The sequence below is a fragment of the Mobula hypostoma genome, chromosome 20 (genome assembly GCF_963921235.1).
Source record: "Mobula hypostoma chromosome 20, sMobHyp1.1, whole genome shotgun sequence".
Lineage (NCBI taxonomy): Eukaryota > Metazoa > Chordata > Chondrichthyes > Myliobatiformes > Myliobatidae > Mobula > Mobula hypostoma.
The window spans coordinates 45,638,384-45,661,309 of NC_086116.1; the positions used below are offsets into that span (position 1 = coordinate 45,638,384).

The following is a 22,926-nucleotide window of genomic DNA, read 5'->3' on the forward strand; positions in this document are numbered from 1 at the left end:
CACTATAGGGAGCAAATAATGTTGCTGTGAATAAGGCGACTTCTATCCATAATTGGGCCATTGAGCCTAAAGGACATCCACTGTGATCTGTAGTTAGTAACACAATCAAAAACGCCATTGGCATTTAGCAGGTCTGTGCAAAGTTGTGTAATAGCCTTATCAGGCCCTGTTTTCAGTATTTGATGCAGGAAGGTCAGTTTCCCACTTAACTTGTAAGGTAAGTTGATGATACCTTTGTGTGACCTCTTTCACTTTCACCAGGAACCAGTGCCTTCAAGGCGTGCCATGCATGTTGTTCACAAAGTGGTACAAGAATCTTATTTCATATCAGTTGATATTTAAGCCATATTTATTTCAATTCTATACACAGGTCTGTTTTCTCTGAAAAAATAACACTTGGAAAATGTCCTACTGGACAGTATAATTTTGGGTGTTTCCTTCCTCATGCAGTATGGAGTCAGCCGTATTAATTGTTTTACATTTTGATCTAAAAGGGGTATCCAGTTGTTGCATCAAAGGATGCTCAATATTTCTAAGTACCAGACCATGTGCCAGATAATCAGTTCCTTCTCAGTCAAATTGAAAATTGCATTCTTCTTGTACATGATGATAAGATGTGAAATATCCGCTGCTTGCCTTGATGGGCATTGACACTGTTACCCAGAGGATAATTTGAAATCTTACTCAAAATATTTGAATTAAGGTGAACTTTATTGTATCATGAAAACTTTGACAAGAACCTTCTATATGGCCATCTAGTGAGATATTGCAATGTTATTTTGTTCCCGTGTTTTTGTGTTAACGAACTGCAAATAACATTTACAGACCACTGAGTTAATGCAATTGAGCCTTTCCAACTGGCTTTCAAAAGTTGCTACCTCACTTATACCTCTGTTGCTACGTACTTTGGTTCCATTGTTCTGAACACCTGTGGCAGGTGGATTCATCTCATGTTTTGCTAATCTTCTGCCTTTGACACATTGATGCCTGTATTGAAAAACTGCCAAGCCAGTTTTCAATCAAGCTCATGATTTCTTGGGTAATCTTATGTGTCTTTATAACTTTCTGACTCCTTGCTAATAAAGTGTTGTGAATGGAAATGGATCCCAATGCAAGTTTCTTGTGAGGAAATCCCTTGGGATCAAGGATGCCCTGCTCTCACTCTGATTTTTTAGATTATGAGGACATGCAGTCCTCTTTTATTGTCATTTAGTAATGCACGCATTAAGAAATGATACAATGTTCCTCCAGAATGGTATCACAGAAACACAAGATAAACAAGACTGAAAAACTGACAAAGAGCACATAATTATAACATATAGTTAGAACAGTGCAAAGCAATACAGTGATTTGATAAGAACAGACCATGGGCACAGTAAAAAAAAGTCTCAAGGTCTCTCGAAAGTCCCATGAACTCACGCAGATGGAGAAGGAAGAAAAACTCTCCCTGCCATGAGCTTCCAGCACCGCAAACTTGCCGATGTAGCATCCTGGAAGCACCCGACCACAGCCGACTCTTGAGTCCATCTGAAAACTTCGGGCCTCCGACCAGCCTTCCGACACCGAGCACCGAGCACCGAGCACCATCTCTGCCGAGTGCTTCGACCCTGATCCCGGCAATAGGCAAAGCTGAGGATTTGGGGCCTTCCCCTCCAGAGATTCTCGCAGCGGCAGTGAAGCGGGCATTTCAGAAGTTTCTCCAGATGTTCCTCTGTGCTTCTCATGTCTGTCTCCATCAAATCAGGATTGTGCACGGCATCCTACTTCACAAGTACGATATCATTTCGGATCGGCCGCACGCTCTGCGTCGCGCCGCCATCTTCTCCTCCCCTCCTGATTTTGTCAGTTTTGCGACAGTTGTTGAGGCCAATGTGAGAAACATGAACTCTTCCACAGAGTGGTTCTACTCTCGGGATTGCTACCTGTGCCACCCGCTGGTAGGGTAGGGCTATGAAGATCATACAGTGTACCATGTGGCTAAGGAGTTGGTGTAGGATGGAGGGCATCAGGTTTTGGATCACTGGGGTCTCTTCCAGGGAAGTTGGGACCTATACAGAAAAGACCTGAACTGGAGGGGGACTAATATTGCAGGGGGAGGGACTACTGCTGCACGGAGTGGGGGCGCATTTAAACTAGAGTTGCAAGGGGATGGGATCCAGAATACCAAAACAGATAGTGGAGAGGCTGTGGAGATGTATATTGTTAAGAACTCAGACAAAGTCAGGAATCGAAAGGTTGAGCATGGCGCAACTAGTGTCCTGAGGTGTGCATATTTCAATCCAAGAAGTATTGTGGGGAAGCCAAATTAACTCAGGGCATGGATCAACACCTGGAGTTATGATACTATAGCCATTAGTGAGATTTGGTTGCAGGAGAAGCAGGACTGGCAGCTCAATATTCTGGGATTCCATTGTTTTAGATGCGACTGAGTGAGAGGGATTAAAGGTGGCGTTACTAATCAGGGAAAATGTCACAGCAATGTTCAGTCAGGACAGACTGGAGAACTCATCTAGTTAAGCTTTATGGGTGAAACTGAGGAATAAGAAAGGTATGACCACATTAATGGGGCTATATTATAGACTACCCAACAGTCCACAGTCTTTAGAGGAACAAATTTCTAGAGAGATCGCAGACTATTGCAAGAAAAATAAGGTTATAATAGTAGGTGATCTTAACTTTCCAAATATTGACTGGGACCCCCAAACTGTGAAAAACTAGATGGGACAGAGTTTGTCAAATGTGTTCAGGGAAGTTTTCTTAATCAGTACATAGAAGTCCCAGAGAGAGAGAGTGTGTGATACTTGATCTGTTAGGGAATGAGGCAAGGCAGGTAACAGAAGTTTGTCTTGGAGAATGCTTTGCATCTAGCAATCATAATGCCATTAGTTTCAAAGTAAGTATGGAAAAAGATAGGTCTGGTCCATGGGTTGAGATCCTAAATTGGAGGAAGGCCAATTTTGATGGTATTAGAAAGTATCCAGCAAGTGTGAATTGTGGCAGGCTGTTTTCTGGTAAAGGAGTATTTGGTAAGTGGGAGGCCTTCAAAAGTGAAACTTTGGGAGTAGAAACTTATATGTGCCTGTCAGAATAAAAGGTAAAAATAACAGGTTTAGGGAACATTGGTTTTCAAGAGATATTGAGGCCCTGGTTAAGAGAAAAGGAGGTGTATTGCAGGTATAGGTAGGTAGGGACAAATGAGGTACTTATGGAGTATAAGAAATGCTAAGAATACTTAAGAAAGAAATCAGGAGGGCTAAAAGAAGGCATGCCATTGCCCTCGGAGACAAGATGAAGAAGAATTCTAAGGAATTCTACAGATATATTAAGAGAAAACGAATTGCAAGGGACAAAATTGGTCCTCTGAAAGATCAAAATAGTAATCCATGCATGGAGCCAAAAGGGATGGAGGAGATCTTAAATGGATTTTTTGCATCTGTATTTACCCGGGAGACAGACACGGAGTCTTTAGGAGTGAGGCAAGGTAGCCGCAAGGTTATGAACCCTATACAGATTATAGGGGAGGGGGTGTTTGCTGTCTTGAGAAAAATTAGGGTGGATAAATCCCCAGGGCCTAACATGGTGCTCCCTTGGACCCTATGGGAGGCTGGTGCAGAAATTGCAAAGATACTTGAATCATTCATGGAGACAGATGAGGTACCAAAACATTGAAGGATAGCTAATGTTATTTCACTCTTTAAGAAAGGCTCTAAAAATAAGCCAGGAAATTATAGGCCAGTGAGCCTGAGTTCAGTAGTGCAAAAGTAATTGGAAAGTAATCTAAGGGACCGGATATATGAGCATTTGGATAGATCTGGACAGATTAGTGATAGTCATTATGGCTTTGTGCGTAGTATGCAGTGTCTAACCAATGTTATAGAGTTCTTTGAGTAAGTTACCAAGAAAGTTGATGAAGGCAAGGCATGGACTTCAGCAGGGCATTTGACAAGGTCCTACATGAGAGGCTGGTCAGGAAGGTTCAGTGACCTGGCATTCAAGATGAGATAGTAAATTAGATTAGACAGCGGCTTTGTGGGAGAAGCCAGAGAGTGGTAGTAGATGGTTGCCTCTCTGACTGGAGGCCTGTGACTAGTGGAGTGCCGCAAGGATCGAAGCTGGGTTCATTGTTGTTTGTCATCTATATCAATAATCTGGATGGTAATGTGGTTAACTTTAGATTAGATTATGAGGACACTCAGTCCTCGTTTATTATCATTTAGAAATGCATGCATTAAAATATGATACAACGTTCCTCCAGAATGATATCACAAGAAAACACAGGACAAACCAAGACTAAAACTTACAAAACCACATAATTATAACATATAGTTACAACAGTGCAAAGCAATGCCATAATTTGATAAAGAGCAGACCATGGGCACGGTAAAAAAAGTCTCAAAGTCCTGATAGCCTCATCATCTAATGCAGGCAGCAGAAGGGAGAAACTCTCTCTGCCATGAACCTCCAAGTGCCGCCAATTTGCCGATGCAGCACCATTGGAAGCACCCGACCGCAGCGGACTCTGAGTCCATCCGAAAACTTCGAGCCTTCGACCAGCCCCTGTGAGCACCATCTTCTGCAGAGTACTTCGACCCCGCCCCAGCCACCAAGCAACAAGCAAAGCCGAGGACTCGGGGCTTTCCCTTCCGGAGATTCTGGACCACACAGTAGCAGTGGCAGCAAAGCAGGCATTTCAGAAGTTTCACCAGATGTTCCTCCGTGCTCTCACGTCCGTCTCAATCAAATCAGGATTGTGCACTGCACCCTACTTGACAGATAACAGACATCACCACCAGAATGACCGCTGCGAGATGTGTTGTGCCGCCATCTTCTCCTCCCTTCTCTCAAAGATCAACAAATTTGTGAATGAGACCAAGACTGGGGTGCAGTGGACATCGAGGAAGATTATCAAAGAGTGGGATCTGAAGCAGTTGGAAGAATGGGCTGAAAAATGGCAGATGGAATTTAATGTTGGCCAGTGTAAGGTGTTGCACTTTGGTAGAACCAACCAGGGTAAGTTTTACACGGTGAATGGTAGGGAGCTGAGGAATGCTGTGGGACGAAAGGATCTGGGAATGCAGGTCCATAATTTATTAACAGTGGCACCACAGGTAGGTAGGGTCGTAAAGAAAGAGCTTGCAATTTTGGACTTTATAAATCCAAGTTTAGTGTACAGGAGATGGGATGTTATGTTGAAGTTGTGCAAGAAGTTGATAAGACCTAATTTGAAATATTGTGTGCAATTTTGGTCACCTACCAATAGGCAAGATGTAAATAAGGTTGAAAGAGTATAGAGGAAATTTACAAGGATGTTGCCAGGACTGGAGGACCGGAGTTATTTGGAAAGGCTGAATAGGTTAGGACTTTATTGCTTGGAAAGTAGAAGATTGAGGGGAGATTTGATAGAGGTATACAAAAATATGAGGGGTATGGATAGGGTAAATGTAAGCAGGCTTTTTCCTCTGATGTTAGGTGGGACTATAACAAGAGGAGAGAGGGAGGGAACATCGACTCAGACCATGAGAGACCTGTGTCGGATATTTTCATGCCTTACAAGGCGCAGATTGGAAGTCTGTGTGGGTCGCCACTCCTCGCACAGACACGAGAGCAATGTGTGGTTAAGTGCCTTGCTCAAGGACACAAACACGCTGCCACAGCTGAGGCTCGAACAAGCGACCTTTTGATCACTAGACGAACGCCTTAACCACTTGGCCACATGCCCAACACAAGAGGTCATGGGTTAAGGGTAAAAAGTGAAAAGTTTATGGGAAGCATGAGGGGAACTTCTTCACTGAGAGAGTCATGAGAGAGTGGAATGAGCTGCCAATGCAAGTGATCCATGCAAGCTCGATTTCAACGTTTAAGAGAAGTTTGGATAGGTACATGGATAGGGAGGGGTATGGTCTGGGTGCATGTCGATGGGAGTAGACAGTTTAAATGATATGTTGGAACTAAATGGGCTGAAGGGTCCATTTCTGTGCTATATTTTTCTATAACTCTGATACTAAGGGTAGGAGGAGGTTGTTGGGGCAGGTGGGTGGGTACTTCCTAAGGAGATGGAAATCCAAATGTTGCCGATGTTCTTAATCTGACCTTAAACCAAAATGCTGAAATACTCAGCATCTTATGCAGCATCAATGGGTAGAGTTGATAGATTATGAGATATGGAAAATGGCTGATGTTCCCCAGTCTCATTGTGAATTTCTCTTGTTGGAGGGCAGTGCATACAGCAAAAACAGGTAGGCAGAGTTGATTACTCTTATGGTTGTTGAGTGTAGGGCCCATATTCTCACATGCTTCGGCGAATGTTAACAGCATATTAGCTTGACCTTCAGATATAGGAAGGGAAGCTTTCTTTGTATTCTGTAGCTCAATTAATGAGGTCTAGGGATCTTGGTTCTGGAATATAATCACTGTCGGAGAGTTTGCCATTTGTCATGCAGCAAACATAGGATTGAGACAAATTTCTATGGGCGGCTGACTTTGAAGAGGGTATTCCAAGAAACTGATGGAGTACCAGTAAAATCAATGTAAGTTGGTGTCTCCCATTGAGACCAAGAATGAATGTGAGCCAATGAGAGACAGAGGCAGTGAACAGCAGTGACTCTGTCCTTGCTGTGAATGTCCTGGGTGCTATCTCATAGGATCCTACAGGGGGCAGACTTACTGCCGATTCTGACCAATAACCATTGTAGCTATAAAGTGATATATTCTGCAGTCAAAGCAAGGTTACCAAATGCGTTAATAGTTTGCATGATATTTGTATACTAATGTCAAAAAATGTTCTATTTCTCATGAAAACGATGAGAGACTTCGACGCAGGCAATTTTGGAAAAATCTATATTGTATACCTGAGTGGTATTGTATTGGTCAAGCACCCAAAGCAAATGAAAATTGGGTTGGAAATCTCCTGTCATATCCTTATGCTCAAAGGGAAATTGGGATGTGTTGTGAACTGGTTTGGAAGCCATTTCTCTCTGGCAAACTGCTGTTGAACTACAGAGAGAACCTTTGAAACTTGCTGTCAGCTTCTCAAAACTCCATGCTTTCATCTGCCACACACCTTTGAAGAAGTTATCAACCTGGCAAATCTATTTGCTCTATTTCTATTCATTTTTATTTTCCTAATATTTTGAATGATTATTTCTGAACAACCTTTAGCCAGAAAAGCAACTAGTTTGATAATTCAATTGTAATCAAGGTTGAGTTTAATGCCATTGGTACAAAACCGTATATGCACAGGTGCAATGGAAACTCACTTTTAGCAACATCATCAGCATATTGTATCAGAAATACAACGTTCACCAGAAGAATATAATTTTAACATATAACATTTAACATTTTACAAAAAGGGTAATTAGAACAAAAAAGATCAATTGCATTGTGAAGTAGTGAAATTGGTCACAATGTTGCTACACTGTGGCAGTGATTAGGATGGTGCAATTTGGTTCAAGAACCAAATGGTTGAAGAGAAGTCACTGCACTTCGAACAAGTGCTGTTGAATAAAAAGAAGATTGTAAAAATGTTATTGGGTTTGCACCCCGAGGCTTAGATATTGAAGGTATAAGTTCACATGCCACCATAAAATTTGCAGAATTTAAGTAAATAATTAAAATTGAAATATAGCAATAGTGCCAGAATACTTATGGTGAAACGTGCTCACATGATGCATTAATCTGCAGATCTCTGTGACCCTGGACTTATTAATGTGGTTGAACGTTAACTCTCCTTGGATGCAGCCTCTCAGCTCGAGGGTCAATCTAGATATAATGCTGGCTTTGCTGCCTTTGTCCCCATCCTGTGAACAAATTAAAAATAAGTCCTTTGTTATAAAGATATGGAAGGCACAATTGTCTGGTGTGTGTCTATCCTAGTGTGTTAAGATCCACTCTTCCTCTGTGAACATGTCTATTCTCCTGTATTTGAATAGGTTTGAAGATATTTCAGCATCTAAGATTCCCAAGGGAAGCCAGTGGGTCCTAAAATCAGATGAAGTAGCTGTGCAACTTAGAGCCACACTGAACTTTCTCCATACTATGTTAATCCCAGCTTTCATGCCGTAACCCAATCTTAACTGTCAGGCAAATGAGTCTGTTAGTATTGCTTCCTAAATCAGGTTGCAGCACTTGAATATACAGATTTCTGTTGTGTGGCAGGATTCCCCAGGATGTAAATCATATTTGGCAGTGTTCATTGGGCAACGAATATCTTAACTTCAATGATTAAAGCATGGTTATGACTCCATAAACATGAAGTTGCTCTGCATGTATTCAGAATTTTGCATGGGAGTGCTCATTACTCTGATAGTTCCCATGGCTCATACATCTTGTGTAATCACATTATGGGACAAGTTGCCTGATGCACCATGAAGATTACAGCTCTTGGGAATGATGTCCAGTTCAGAATGATCACTCATCAGCTATGTACCAAGTTGCTGCTTCTTCAGTTTATTAATAAATGTGCACAGAAATGTTTTATATATTTCCATTGGATGCTACAAGGCGTAACATTGGAAAAAAATATTTACATGTAGGTGTTGGGTTGAGAGCAGATTTTGTGCCTATGTTCATGCTGTTATAGAAAAAGGTTGTAAAATAATTTAGTTGAAGTGAATGTGCTTGGTAGCAAATTTATAGTAAGCCTGTGCAATTTTACCTTGCACTTTACATTTGTCTTTTTTTGCAAGCACTAACAGGGCACAAGAATTGGCTGCTAGTTGTACTAATCTCCATACATTTGGTTCCATTGAAATAATACATTAATTTCAATCAAATTTGTTTTTTAATCTGAGCTAACCATTACTGACGCTGGAGTGTGGGTACTCTGAACTGTATTTGCGGTAGACTTGTTTGATCCATTCTTGACTGTTGCGCAAACTATTTAAAGTCAGCCAGTTTGGAAGTCGATATTAATTACCTGCGACTGATATTCCACCATTGGCCCTATCATAACTTTCATTCTGATTCAATTTCAGTATTACCTCTTGAGGAAATGTCCGTTGTCTCACAGCTCACATACTCTGTAAATCTGGACTGCCAGGGTTTGCCTCTTTTCTGCCTGCAACTCATTCATTTTTAAATGTTCTTTTCCACTTCTTTCTCAAAGTTTTATGCCTTCAGCTATGTTTTAGTTTAATGTGTTATATGCCAATTTTTTCCAGCTCTTTGCATGTTAATTTCAGTAAATTAACAAATGTATTTCAGACTGATAACTTCAAAATTTCTCTCCCTATAATAGTTGGCTGTTTAAAAAAAAATACAGTATAAAACATATAACGCACACACAAAATGTTCAGCAGGTCAGGCAGTATCTGTGGAAGCGTCGACTGTTTATTCATTTAAGGCTCCTGTCCCAAAGTGTTGACTGTGTCTTCATTTCCATAGATGTTGTCTGACCTGCTGAGTTCCTCCAGTATTCTGCAGGCGTTATACTGGATTTCCAGCATCTGTCGATTCCCTTCTGTTTAAAAAGCATGTAGGTGATTTATATTTTAATCCACAGATGTTGTGTTTGTTTTTCCTGTTCCTATTTGTCTTTGAGAAGGTGATGTTGAACCATCTTGAATTGCTGCCATCATTCTGGTGAAATTACTCCAATGCTATTTTGTAGGGATTTCCAACCATTCCCTAGCAATAATGAAGGAAAACATTATATTTCCAAGATGGGAGTATGTGACTTGGATGGAACTGACATGAGCTGACTTTCATGCTCTTTGTGGTAGAGGTTGAGTGTTTCGGATGAACTGTTGAAGATAACTTGGTGAGTTGTTGCTATGCCATTCGTAGATGGGTGTAACGCCGCTTTTCTGCACGGAGGGGTGGAGCAGTGAATGTTTACGGTGGTACCTGTCATGCCAATCAAGTGGCTGCTTTGTGCTATTTGGGGTTTAGCTTCATGAGAACGTCAAAGGTTATGGAGAGAATGGGTTTGAGAGGAAAGATAAATCAGCCATGACTGAATGGCAGAGCAGACTCGATGGGTTGAATGGCCTATTCCTGCTCTTATATCTTCAGGTCTTACAAGTTTTGCTGGTGCTATATTTGTCCAGCCAAGTGGAGAATATCCTCCGTTGCTTCTGAATTCTGTCTTGTAGGTTGTGGAAAGGCTTTGTTGAGTCAAGAGTTGAGTGATTTTGCCACAGGATATTCAGTAAGTGACCTGGTACTGTGCTGTTCCAGTTGACATTCATGTCAGGTGTGATCCTAAAATATTGATGGCAGTAACTCAGAAATGCTGTTGCATACCAAGGCTGGTTAGACTCTTTTGTTGACTGTGGTCACGGCCTGCTACTTACATTACAGAGATGTAATTTATCATTTATAAATAGAAAATATGTGCAGGAGTAGGCCATTTGGCCCTTCGAGCCTGCACCGCCATTCGGTATGATCATGGCTGATCATCCAACTCAGAACCCTGTACCAGCCTTCCCTCCATACCCCTGATCCCTTTAGCCACAAGGGCCATATCTAACTCCCTCAGTCATTGCGTGAATGTTGTCCAGTTCCTGCAACATGTCAGCGCAACAGCTCAAATGTTCCATGGAAGTTCCGATGTATTTTCCATTTTTGTTTGATGTGCTCCCATTTTGCATGGTACTAATTTCATCATAGTTAATGTTGTATTTGGTTGCAATAGTGCAATGTGTGCTTCACGTGATCTGAACTTTAAGTAGTGAATTTTCTAATATTCTAGCTTAATGGGTGCCAGAGGCTTCTTTGGCAGTTAAAGGATTTTAATAATGCTCAAAGGATTTGAGTTAATCAATTTTCTGTTTTGAATTGGAAGGCCTCATAGGTCAGTCATTTGTGGACGAATAAAGACTCCATTGCCTTAGGCAATGACAGTAATGTAGCTTTCATAAAAAGTTCATATCGAATAACCCTGACCTTGCAGTAGAAGTAATACCATGGTTTCAATTATCTAAACAGAAAATATTTAATACAATTGAAGTATTCTATCTGGCTATTTCTGAATAGCAAAGGGAGATATTAGTTTCCTAATCAAAGAACAATAATAGCATTGCTGGTATGTTGCATAAATTTGAACCATACTCTTGATGCTTTATGGTGAAACCCATCGTTGTTTTGACAAAGAAGATATGCTATGGGATGCTTCCTGCCAGATTCAAATAGGTAAATAGAACAATAAAGCTGTGAATGAACTATTAAATAGTATGTTGGCATTTTTGATAAATATTGTTTTGTGGGCATCTGTGAAGAGTAAGAATTTCAGGTTGTATACTGTATATGTCTTCTGATATTAAAATGATCCATTGAACCACAAGTTATCAACGCTAACCAGTACGTGTTTGGAATGTGGGGGAAACCAATGCAGTCCGAGGAACCTCATGTGGTCATGGAGGGAATGTATAAGCTCCATACAGACAAGATTGTTTAATGTCATTTCTACTATACAAGTGCAAAGGAGAATTAAATAACGGTTCCTCCAGATGCAGAACAAAAAAACACAGTAATCAGAATCAGAATCCTTTATTATCGCCAAGTATGTGGACACATACAGGGAATTTGATGCCGGTTTCCCTGAGCTCTCACTGTACAGAATCAAAAAGCAAACAAAACAATAGTGCAAATAATTATGAACTATATACAATGAGGTATACCTGTGAATGTACAGGTGGACTTGGTTTATAATAGACTAAAATTCAAGTGTTCATAAGACTGATGGCATACGGAAAGAAACTGTTCTTGTACCTATTTGTCCTGGCATACAGTGATCTAAAGTGCCTACCAGAAGGAAGGAGTTGGAACAGGTGATGTTCAGGGTGTGATGGGTAAGGTAAGGAGCAAGGCAATGAAAAACACAGTAAGTATAATTATATAAGACAATGGAGGAAATTTAACTTCAATCTTACAGCCAGGGCTGTAAAACATTTCGCAAACTCTTAACGTGCAGCCCCAAGAGGATAACATTGTAAATTCACAGCAGTAAACACGAGGAATTCTGCAGATGCTGAAAATTCAAGCAACACACATCAAAGTTGCTGGTAAATGCAGCAGGCCAGGCAGCATATCTAGGAAGAGGTACAGTCGACGTTTCAGGCCGAGACCCTTTGTCAGGACTATTAACCATTACTATTAAATCCGCCGATAAGGGGGGTGCTGTTGTAGTCTGGCGTACTGACCTCTACCTTGCTGAGGCACAGCGACAACTCGCGGATATCTCCTTATTTACCCCTCCATCGTGACCCCACTAAGGAGCACCAGGCCATTGTCTCCCACACCATCACCGACTTTATTCGCTCAGGGGATCTCCCATCCACTGCTACCAACCTTATAGTTCCCACACCTCGCACTTCTTGTTTCTACCTCCTACCCAAGATCCACAAACCTGCCTGTCCTGGCAGACTTACTGTCTCGGCTTGCTCCTGCCCCACCGAACTCGTTTCTGCATACCTCGACACTGTTTTATCACCCCTTGTTCAATCCCTTCCGACCTATGTTCGTGACACTTCTCACACTCTTAAACTTTTTGATGATTTTAAGTTCCCTGGCCCCCACCACTTTATTTTCACCATGGATGTCCAGTTGCTATATACTTCCATCCCCCATCAGGAAGACCTTAAAGCTCTCCACTACTTTTTGGATTCCAGACCTAATCAGTTCCCCTCTACCACCACTCTGCTCCGTCTAACGGAATTAATCCTTGCTCTTAATAATTTCTCCTTTGGCTCCTCCCACTTCCTCCAAAGTAAAGGTGTAGCTATGGGCACCCATATGGGTCCTAGCTATGCCTGTCTTTTTGTTGGCTTTGTGGAACAATCTATGTTCCGTGCCTATTCTGGTATCTGTCCCCCACTTTTCCTTCGCTATATCGACGACTGCATTGGCGCTGCTTCCTGCACGCATGCTGAGCTCGTTGACTTTATTAACTTTGCCTCCAACTTTCACCCTGCCCTCAAGTTTACCTGGTCCATTTCCGACACCTCCCTCCCCTTTCTAGATCTTCCTGTCTCCATCTCTGGAGACAGCTTATCTACTGATGTCTACTATAAGCCTACTGACTCTCACAGCTATCTGGACTATTCCTCTTCTCACCCTGTCTCTTGCAAAAATGCCACCCTCTTCTCGCAATTCCTCCGTCTCCGCCGCATCTGCTCTCAGGATGAGGCTTTTCATTCCAGGACGAGGGAGATGTCCTCCTTTTTTAAAGAAAGGGGTTTCCCTTCCTCCACCATCAACTCTGCTCTCAAATGCATCTCCCCCATTTCACGCACATCTGCTCTCACTCCATCCTCCCGTCACCCTACTAGGAATAGGGTTCCCCTGGTCCTCACCTACCACCCCACCAGCCTCCGGGTCCAACATATTATTCTCCGTAACTTACACCACCTCCAACGGGATTCCACCACTAAGCACATCTTTCCCTCCCCTCCTCTCTCTGCTTTCCACAGGAATTGCTCTCTATGCGACTCCCTTGTCCATTCGTCCCCCCCATCCCTCCCCACTGATCTCCCTCCTGGCACTTATCCTTGTAAGCGGAACAAGTGCTACACATGCCCTTACACTTCCTCCCTTACCACCATTCAGGGCCCCGGACAGTCCTTCCAGGTGAGGCAACACTTCACCTGTGAGTCGGCTGGGGTGATATACTGCATCCGGTGCTCCCGATGTGGCCTTCTATATATTGGCGAGACCCGACGCAGACTGGGAGATCGTTTTGTTGAACATTTACGCTCTGTCCGCCAGAGAAAGCAGGATCTCCCAGTGGCCACACATTTTAATTCCACATCCCATTCCCATTCTGACATGTCTATCCATGGCCTCCTTTACTGTAAAGATGAAGCCACACTCAGGTTGGAGGAACAACACCTTCTATTCCGTCTAGGTAGCCTCCAACCTGATGGCATGAACATCGACTTCTCTAAATTCCGCTAATGCCCCACCTCCCCCTCGTACCCCATCCGTTATTTATTTTATATACACACATTCTTTCTCTCTTTCTCCTTTTTCTCCCTCTGTCCCTCTCACTATACCCCTTGCCCATCCTCTGGGTTCCTCCCCCTTTTCCTTCTCCCTGGGCCTCCTGTCCCATGATCCTCTCATATCCCTTTTGCCAATCACCTGTCCAGCTCTTGGCTCCATCCCTCCCCCTCCTGTCTTCTCCTATCATTTTGGATCTCCCCCTCCCCCTCACACTTTCAAATCTCTTACTAGCTCTTCCTTCAGTTAGTCCTAACAAAGGGTCTCGGCCTGAAACGTCGACTGTACCTCTTTCTAGAGATGCTGCCTGGCCTGCTGCGTTCACCAGCAAATTTGATGTGTGTTGCTTAAATTCACAGCTGGTTTGATCTTAGTGTCATCTCAGTTTCCTGTCTGATCCCCAGAATACATGATTGTTCTGTTGCTCAAATATAAGTTGGACATATTCAACAGCTCAGTGCCCATAGTTATTGAGTTAGAGAATTCCAAAGATTCATACTCCCAAAATTTAATGGTGTGATAGTACAGTGGCTAGCACAACACTTTGCAGTGCCAGTGAACTGGGTTCATTTCCCACTGCTGCTTGTAAGGAGTTTGTATGTTCCTCCCGTGACTGCATGGGTTTCCTCTGGGTGCTCTGGTTTCCTCCCACAGTCCAAAGATGTATGGGTTGGTAGGTTAATTGGTCATTGTAAATTGCCTCATGATTAACTTGGAAAAACTTTTTCACCCAGAGAGTTGTGGAATGTTCTGCCTCAGAAGGCAGTGGAGGCCAATTCTCTAGATGCTTTCAAGAAAGAGTTAGATAGAGTCCTTAAAGATAGTGGAGTGAAGGGATATGTGGAGAAGGCAGGAACGGGGTACTGATTGTGGATGATCAGCCATGATCACAGTGAATGGCAGTGCTGGCTTGAAGGGCCGAATGGCCTACTCCTGCATCTATTGTCTATTAGGCTAGGATTAAATTGGGAGATTGCTGGGCGGTGCAACTCGAAGGTCTGGAATGGCCTCCTCCACTCTGTATCTCAATCAGTCAATAAATAATCTGAAATTATGCTTCTTGATCCTAAACTCCCCAGTAAATTTGGAAATATTCATAAGTGGTTTCTCATTCATTCCCTAGATTTGCAAAGTCTTAGTCTTTCATTCATCCAAAGACCAAACTGGAGCAATTGTTCCTCATTATTTAGCTGCTTCATCTTTGGAATCGAAAGAATGAACATTCTCAGAACTGTCTCAAATGCAAGCATATCACTACTTGAATAGAGGCCAGAGTTCCCCAGGTGAGCTCTCACCAACCCTTTATTCATTTGTAACAGGAATTTCATTACTCTATATACCAACGTTCCATCATTTTTTTCAATTGCAGTATCTACAATCTACCTTTTTCTACTTCTTGTATAAGCATACTTAGATCTCTGTAACCTCTCTTCATGAAAAACAATCCTCTGCTTTTCTGTTCTTCCTACCAAAGTGTATATACTTGTGTCGCCCCCCTGGCCACCCTCAGGGTCGCTCGGCTCGCTGTCATCTAGGGAAACTGCTTCGGCCCCGCCAAATTGCGTAATTAGTTTGTGTGATGTACCCCATGCCACCCAACAGACAATACACCAGATACAATTAAATAATTTACAGTTTATAGATATTACTGGAACTATATAATTAATAGAGAATAAAATATAAAAGGAAAATAAAAGGCGCCACACTTATCAAAGTTCAATCTCTTCATGTACAAAACAGTTGGAGCTCAAGAACCTTCTTCTTCACCCTGCAACCCCTCAGGCCACCTCGACCGGCCGCCTGGGACCAACAACGGTGATCGACCAGACGCTCCACACGAGTCCGTCTCCGTATCCTCGCCGAACGCCCTCCTCGGGGTCCGACCCTGTTAGTGGACATCACAGCACCTGGTCCATCCTCTGTCTCGCTCTCCCACTTTCTGCCCCCCAAAACCCTGCGCATAAAGTATCTTCAAATAAACCAAAACCATAACAACTATCCCAAATGGTTCATAACATCCTCTTATCAGTAACGTGATTCAACAAACTGCTAGCGGGAAGAACTTTCTCAGTGTTTAACATAACACAGAAGCCATTCCTAAGTATAACATAACAAAGAAACCATTTTAGTTAGCCTCCACAGTAACATGAAAGACGAAACCCCCTTACACTTGCATTTTAAAATCCACCTGTCAAATTTTTGACCAATGCCAAAAAATACTTTTGGGAAGTTGAAAATCACACTAACAGGAGTAAAGAAAATTTGTGCCATTTTCTGGTTGTTTGGTTATCACTTTCAAGAGGCACAGATTCAAAGTGCATTTATTGTCAAAGTAAGTATGCAGTATACAACCTTACACCGTTGAGGTTTGTCTTCCCACAGACAAGCACGAAGCAAAGAAAACCAGGGAACCTGTTAAAAGAAAATCACCAAACCCCCAATGAACAAACATAAGAACATACTGTGTAAATGGCAAGAAAAAGCCGAGTGAAGATGTATAGTATACAAAACATTAAGTTACAATGACATTGAAAGAGCCTAGGTATGTTCAGTTCAGCTCAGTTCAATTCAATCCCGCACACGCTCTCTGATGGCTGCAGAGCTAGTCCGCCCCATTGAAGGTTGCACAAAAACAGCAACAGGAAAAAAGGAGTGGCCAGAAACCAGGACATCATAACATGAACAACAGAGTTCATAAGGTGTCGATGAAACCTTACATAAGCCCTATGGACTCCAGCAGCATTGAGAGAGAGGGGGAGAGAGGGACCATTCGTACATGGGTACCTTCCGTCAGGAGCAGCAAGCGAGATGGAGAGAGAGAGAGAGACCGTTCACCCACGCAGGTAGATGGCGCTGAAGACCTACTCGGCTTCTGCTCTCGTCTTTGTTAATTTCAGTCTTCAATGCTTTAATTGGCAGGTTCAGCGAGAAACGGAGTCAATCATAGGCGCATGCCCCGTCTACAGGCTTCTTGGCCTCAAGCCACACACTTCGCTCAAAATCTCGCCAAACTTCCTTGGAGACAGCAAATCGCCAGATTACTAAAACGGCCCAAAAACACACCACCAAAATGTAGATTGCATGCTTCAATAGCAGCAGAACCACATTTAAAAGACAGATTACATTTACGAAGAGAAAGACGTAGTTCCTTGATTCCCCTCCCCCCCCCCCCCCCCCCCCCCCGGTCATGTTGTTCACTGGTGCCATCCTCTTCCTGCACCTGCTCTCAATTTTGGTCAATAACCTTGTCTTGACCTTTGGTTTTCAGTCCTTTCTATGTCTAGTGTAAAACAACTTGTACTTATTTTTTCTGAATTTCCCCTCAACTGAAACCTTTTCCCACCTCTCACTCTCTGTGACAATCTGTTAAAAATCTATCTGCACCACTAGTTAGTTATTCAATTCAACAGGAGAACAATCCTAGGCTGATTCAAGGGAAGCACATCCTAATGATACAATTCCCACTTTGCAAAACACCACCAACAATCAAAAATAATTCCTCCCTCTCTAATCTTTGAGATGTGCACTTAGCTGTGCTCTTTTGACCCGTTGGCAATTTGCATGTGGCTTTAGCGAAATCAGTGAACCTTTGTGGTTCTGCTTTCTAATTTAGAACCTAAAAGTATTGTATTTTACTAACAGCAATAACTGATATGGAAACCAAATAATTTTATAATAATTTTGACATTTGAATTAAAATAATGTTTAACATATTGTTACTGCTGTGGTCTTCATATTATTTGGTTATTTATCTAATAATTCCACTTCAAATTCTACCCCTTCTTGACCCATGACATTTTCCTGACCTTCAAAAGTAGCTTTATTTCTTGAGGGCATTTTTTTCCTCATTAGTTTCTTTCTCCTTAAGTCATCTCATATCCCATTAATTCTATTCCTGTTCAACAGTAGTGCATTTGGATTTTTAGCAAAAATTGTTTTGCCTCTCATTATTTTCTTCCGCAGGACACTTTAATGGTTGTTAGGGATTATAGTAGGGACAGTTGCCAAATACTAATGCTAGTTTGCACTCAGTATTACTAGAATTTGAACGCAAACAACAGGAATTCTGCAGATGCTGGAAATTCAAGCAACATACATCAAAGTTGCTGGTGAACGCAGCAGGCCAAGCAGCATCTCTAGGAAGAGGCGCAGTCGACGTTTCAGGCCGAGACCCTTCGTCAGGACTAACTGAAGGAAGAGTGAGTAAGGGATTTGAAAGCTGGAGGGGGAGGGGGAGATGCGGAACAAGTGCTACACATGCCCTTACACTTCCTCCCTTACCACCATTCAGGGCCCCAAACAGTCCTTCCAGGTGAGGCATCACTTCACCTGTGAGTCGACTGGGGTGATATACTGCGTCCGGTGCTCCCGATGTGGCCTTTTATATATTGGTGAGACCCGACGCAGACTGGGAGACCGCTTTGCTGAACATCTACGCTCTGTCCGCCAGAGAAAGCAGGATCTCCCAGTGGCCACACATTTTAATTCCACATCCCATTCCCATTCTGACATGTCTATCCACGGCCTCCTCATGAAGCCACACTCAGGTTGGAGGAACAACACCTTATATTCCGTCTGGGTAGCCTCCAACCTGATGGCATGAACATTGACTTCTCTAACTTCCGCTAGGCCCCACCTCCCCCTCGTACCCCAGCTGTTACTCTTTTTTATGCACACATGCTTTCTCTCACTCTCCTTTTTCTCCCTCTGTCCCTCTGAATATACCTCTTGCCCATCCTCTGGGTCACCCCCCCCCGTCTTTCTTCCCGGACCTCCTGTCCCATGATCCTCTCGTATCCCCTTTTTGCCTATCACCTGTCCAGCTCTCGGCTCTATTCCTCCCCCTCCTGTCTTCTCCTATCATTTTGCATCTCCCCCTCCCCCTCCAGCTTTCAAATCCCTTACTCACTCTTCCTTCAGTTAGTCCTGACGAAGGGTCTCGGCCTGAAACGTCGACTGCGCCTCTTCCTAGAGATGCTGCTTGGCCTGCTGCGTTCACCAGCAACTTTGATGTATGTTACTAGAATTTGGATGTGTTTTATCAATGTTCAAGGTTGCAATTTCAGTAATTGAAATGACTCTTTTTGGGCAGCAATTTTTATTTTACATTTTTGCTCAGAATTACACCAGAAATCATTTGTAAGGATTCAGTAATGTACAATCTTACTGCTCCCTCATAATAACATGGAAACAGGAGAAAGTTGTTAAATTCCTTGGGCGTGTGCCAGTGTTCAGTGAGATAATGGCTATTCTGTGACCAAACACCATATCCCTTCCTTTCCTCTAAAGCCATTAATAACTTTGGTCAATACAAATCTGTCAATGTCAGACTTAAAATTAAAATTGTCGTAGAATTAATTCTTGTTCAGAATAAAACATTTGACGTGTTCACTATCATGTGTGTAATTACTAATTTCATTATGAAATGCTGTTCTCTAATTGACAGACTGACCCCACAGTTTTAGATTCTTCCTTTATGAAACTCAATTAAATACAATGAGTTTATCTGAAGTGTGCTACAGTTGTTTATATTTGACGATATTAAATAGTAAAAGCAAAACTAATTCTGTTTTCTACCCTGTTAGATTCAGATTCAGATGAATTCACATGTGTTGAAATGTGTTATTGGTGTTAATGACCAACACAACCGAAGGATGTGCTGGGGACAGCCCATAATTGTCAACATAGCATGGCCACCATGTTCACTGAACAACACAAGAAGCAACAACAGTAATGAAATAGCAGCAAAATGAGCTCCTTACTTCCCTCCCACTTACCCACACAACAGTCCTCTAGGCTTCTAACCACCAGTGAACTCACAGACAATGGGCCTTCAGCTAACCCAGTGAAATCACAGATCCAGAGCTTCGGCCACTGGGCCCTGATTTCCAGACTTCTGATTGACCATCAGGCTTCGATCTTTGGTATTGACCCCAAATACGAAATTGGGTGCTTGCTGTATATTTGGTAAGCTGCCTGGTGGTGTAGTGGCATCCGCACCAGACTTCGAGGCGAGTGGTCCAGGGTTCGAACCCTTGCGTGCTTTCCATCTGTGCTGGGTAGAGTATCGAACAAGTAACTCGGTCTCGTAAAAAACAGACAAATGCTAAGGAAATGTCAAGGTTGCCACCTGATAAGACCATAAGACATAGGAGCAGAATTAGGCCATTCAGCCCATCGAGTTTGCTCCGCCATTCCATCATGGCTGATCCTGGATCCCACTCAACCCCATACACCTCCTGTCTCGTCTTTTCCTTTGATCCCCTGATCAATCAGGAAATGATCAACTTTTGCTTTAAATATACCCACAGACTAGGCCTCCATCACAGTCTGTGGTAGAGCATTCCACAGATTCACTATTCTCTGACTAAAAACATTCCTCCTTACCTCTGTTCTAAAAGGTCAGCTCCCAATTCTGAGGCTGTGCCCTCTAATTCTGAATACCCCCACCATAGGAAACATCCTCTCCACATCCACCTTATCTAGTCCTTTCAACATTCGGTAGGTTTCAATGAGATCCCCTGCATTCTTCAAAATTCCAGTGAGTACAGTCCCAAAGCTGCCAAATGCTCCTCATATCTGTCCTTGGACTCACTTTACACCGCCCGCTGTCGGAGCAGTGCTGCCAGGATAATCAAGGACACGACCCATCCAGCCAACACCTTTTCGTCCCTCTTCCCTCTGGGAGAAGGCTCAGGAGCTTGAAGACTCGTACGGCCAGATTTGGAAACAGCTTCTTTCCAACTGTGATAAGACTGCTGAACGGATCCTGACCCGGATCTGAGCCGTACCCTCCAAATATCCGGACCTGCCTTCGGTTTTTTTTTGCACTACCTTACTTTCCATTTTTCTATTTTCTATTTATAATTTATAATTTAAATTTTTAATATTTACTATTGATTTGTAATCCAGGGAGCGGGAAGTGCAGAATCAAATATCTCTGTGATGATTGTACATTCTAGTATCAATTATTTGGCGACAATAAAGTATAAAATATGTTAACCCCTTCATTCTCGGAATCATTCTCGTGAACCTCCTCTGGACTCTCTCCAAAGACGACACATCCTTTCTGAGGTATGGGGTTCAAAACTGTTGATAATACTCTAATACGCCTGACTAGAGTCTTATAAAGGCTCATTATTATCTCCTTGATTTTATATTCTAGTCCCTTAAAATAAATGCCAACTTTGTATTTGCCTTCTTTACCACAGACTCAACCTGTAAATTAACCTTCTGGCATGAAGACTCCTTAGTCCTGCTGCAGCTCTGTTGTTTGAACCTTTTCCCCATTTAAATAATAGTTCACACTATTATTTCTATTAGTAAAATGCATTATCATACATTTCCCAACACTATTCCATCTGCCTCTTTTCTGCCCATTCTTCCAATTTGTGTTGTCCTGCTATAATCACATTTTTTCCTCAACACAACCTACCCCTCCATCTATCTTTGTATCATCTGCAAACTTTGCCACAAAGCCATCAATCCCACTATCCAAATTATTGACAAACAATGTGAAGAGTAGTGGTCCCAATACTGACCCCTGAGGAACACCACTAGTCTCTGGCAGCCAACCAGAAAAGGTCCCTTTTATTCCCACTTGCTGCATCCTGACTATCAGCCATTCCTCTATCCATGCCCGTGTCTTTCCTGTAATGCCACAGGATTTTATCTTGTTAAGCAGCCTCATGTGTGGCACCATATCAAACGCCTCCCGAAAATCCAAGTAAATGACACCCACTGCCTCTCCTTTGTCCACCCTGCTTGTTACTTCCTTGAAGAATTCTAATAGATTTGCCAGGCAAGATTTTCTTTTACAGAAACCATGCTGACTTTGACTTATTTTACCATTAGTCTCTAAGTACCTCAAAACGTCATCCTTAATGATAGACCCTAACACTTTCCCACCCACTGAGGTTAGGCTTACCGGTCTATAATTTCCTTTCTTTTGCCTTCCTCCCTTCTTGAAGAGTGATGTGACATCTGCAGTCTTCCAGCCCTCCGGGACCATGCCAGAATCCAAAGATTATTGAAAGATCATGACCAATGATGCTCCAGAAGACGTGGAAAGGAACAGCAAACACTGTATGTTTGGTAGTTTCTTTAGAAATTTGGGAGATTTGTTCAACCCCATCACCCCAGTTCCAACCATCCATAACCCACACATTTTCCCTGCTGTATTCTCCACACTCCCACCATTCTGTTTCCATCTGCCATTCATCTCTACCCTCACGATTCCATTACTATCTCCTTATTAGATTCCAAATTGAGAGATTTAGAATTTAGAATTTATTTAAATCGTACATCCATCCCACAGGGAGTAAAAATCTTTGTGTTATGACTCCATCGCAATGTACAGACATGTAAATTTATAAGTCTAATGGCTGGTAGAAAGAAGCTGTCCCGTAGCCTATTGGCCCTGGCTTTAATGCTGCGGTTCTGTTTGCCAGACGGAAGCAGCTGAAACAGTTTATGGTCGGGGTGACTGATGTCCCTGATGATCTCCCATGCCTTCCTTCTGCACCTGCTGCTATAACTGTCCTCAGTGGAAGATAGTTCACATCCACAGATGTGCTGGGCTGTCCGTACCACTCTCTGCAGTTCCCAGCGATCAAGGTTGGTGCAGTACCCGTACGAGACGGTGATACAACCAGTCAGTGTGCTCTCAGTGATGCCCCGTAGAAGGTCTTCTTTCCTTTTCAGTTTTTCACCCTCATTTTTCATACTCCTTCCCCTCCCCCACCTTGTTTGATCTACTTCTCATTTCTTTTTTCTCTGCGTCTGACTCCACCTGCCACTTCCCTCCCAAATACACTATCCCTTCTGCTGTTCTACTCTCCCTTATCTGGTGGAGTCAATCACCTTGGGCTCCTGCCCCACCACTCTCCCTCTCTCAGTATATTGCCCACCTCCCCTCTCTGCACTCAGTCCCAATGCAGAACTTTGACTGGAGACATTGACAACTACTTCCCCTTCCACAAGTTGCTG

The 22,926-nt window shown here is 42.8% G+C and overlaps 1 protein-coding gene across 3 annotated transcripts in view; it reads left to right on the plus strand.

The window, feature by feature from the left end:
* The window catches only part of LOC134359480 (voltage-dependent calcium channel subunit alpha-2/delta-1), a 761,998-nt gene that overhangs the window by 360,733 nt on the left and 378,339 nt on the right, over positions 1-22,926 (plus strand). The gene's annotated exons all lie outside the window — the stretch shown is intronic.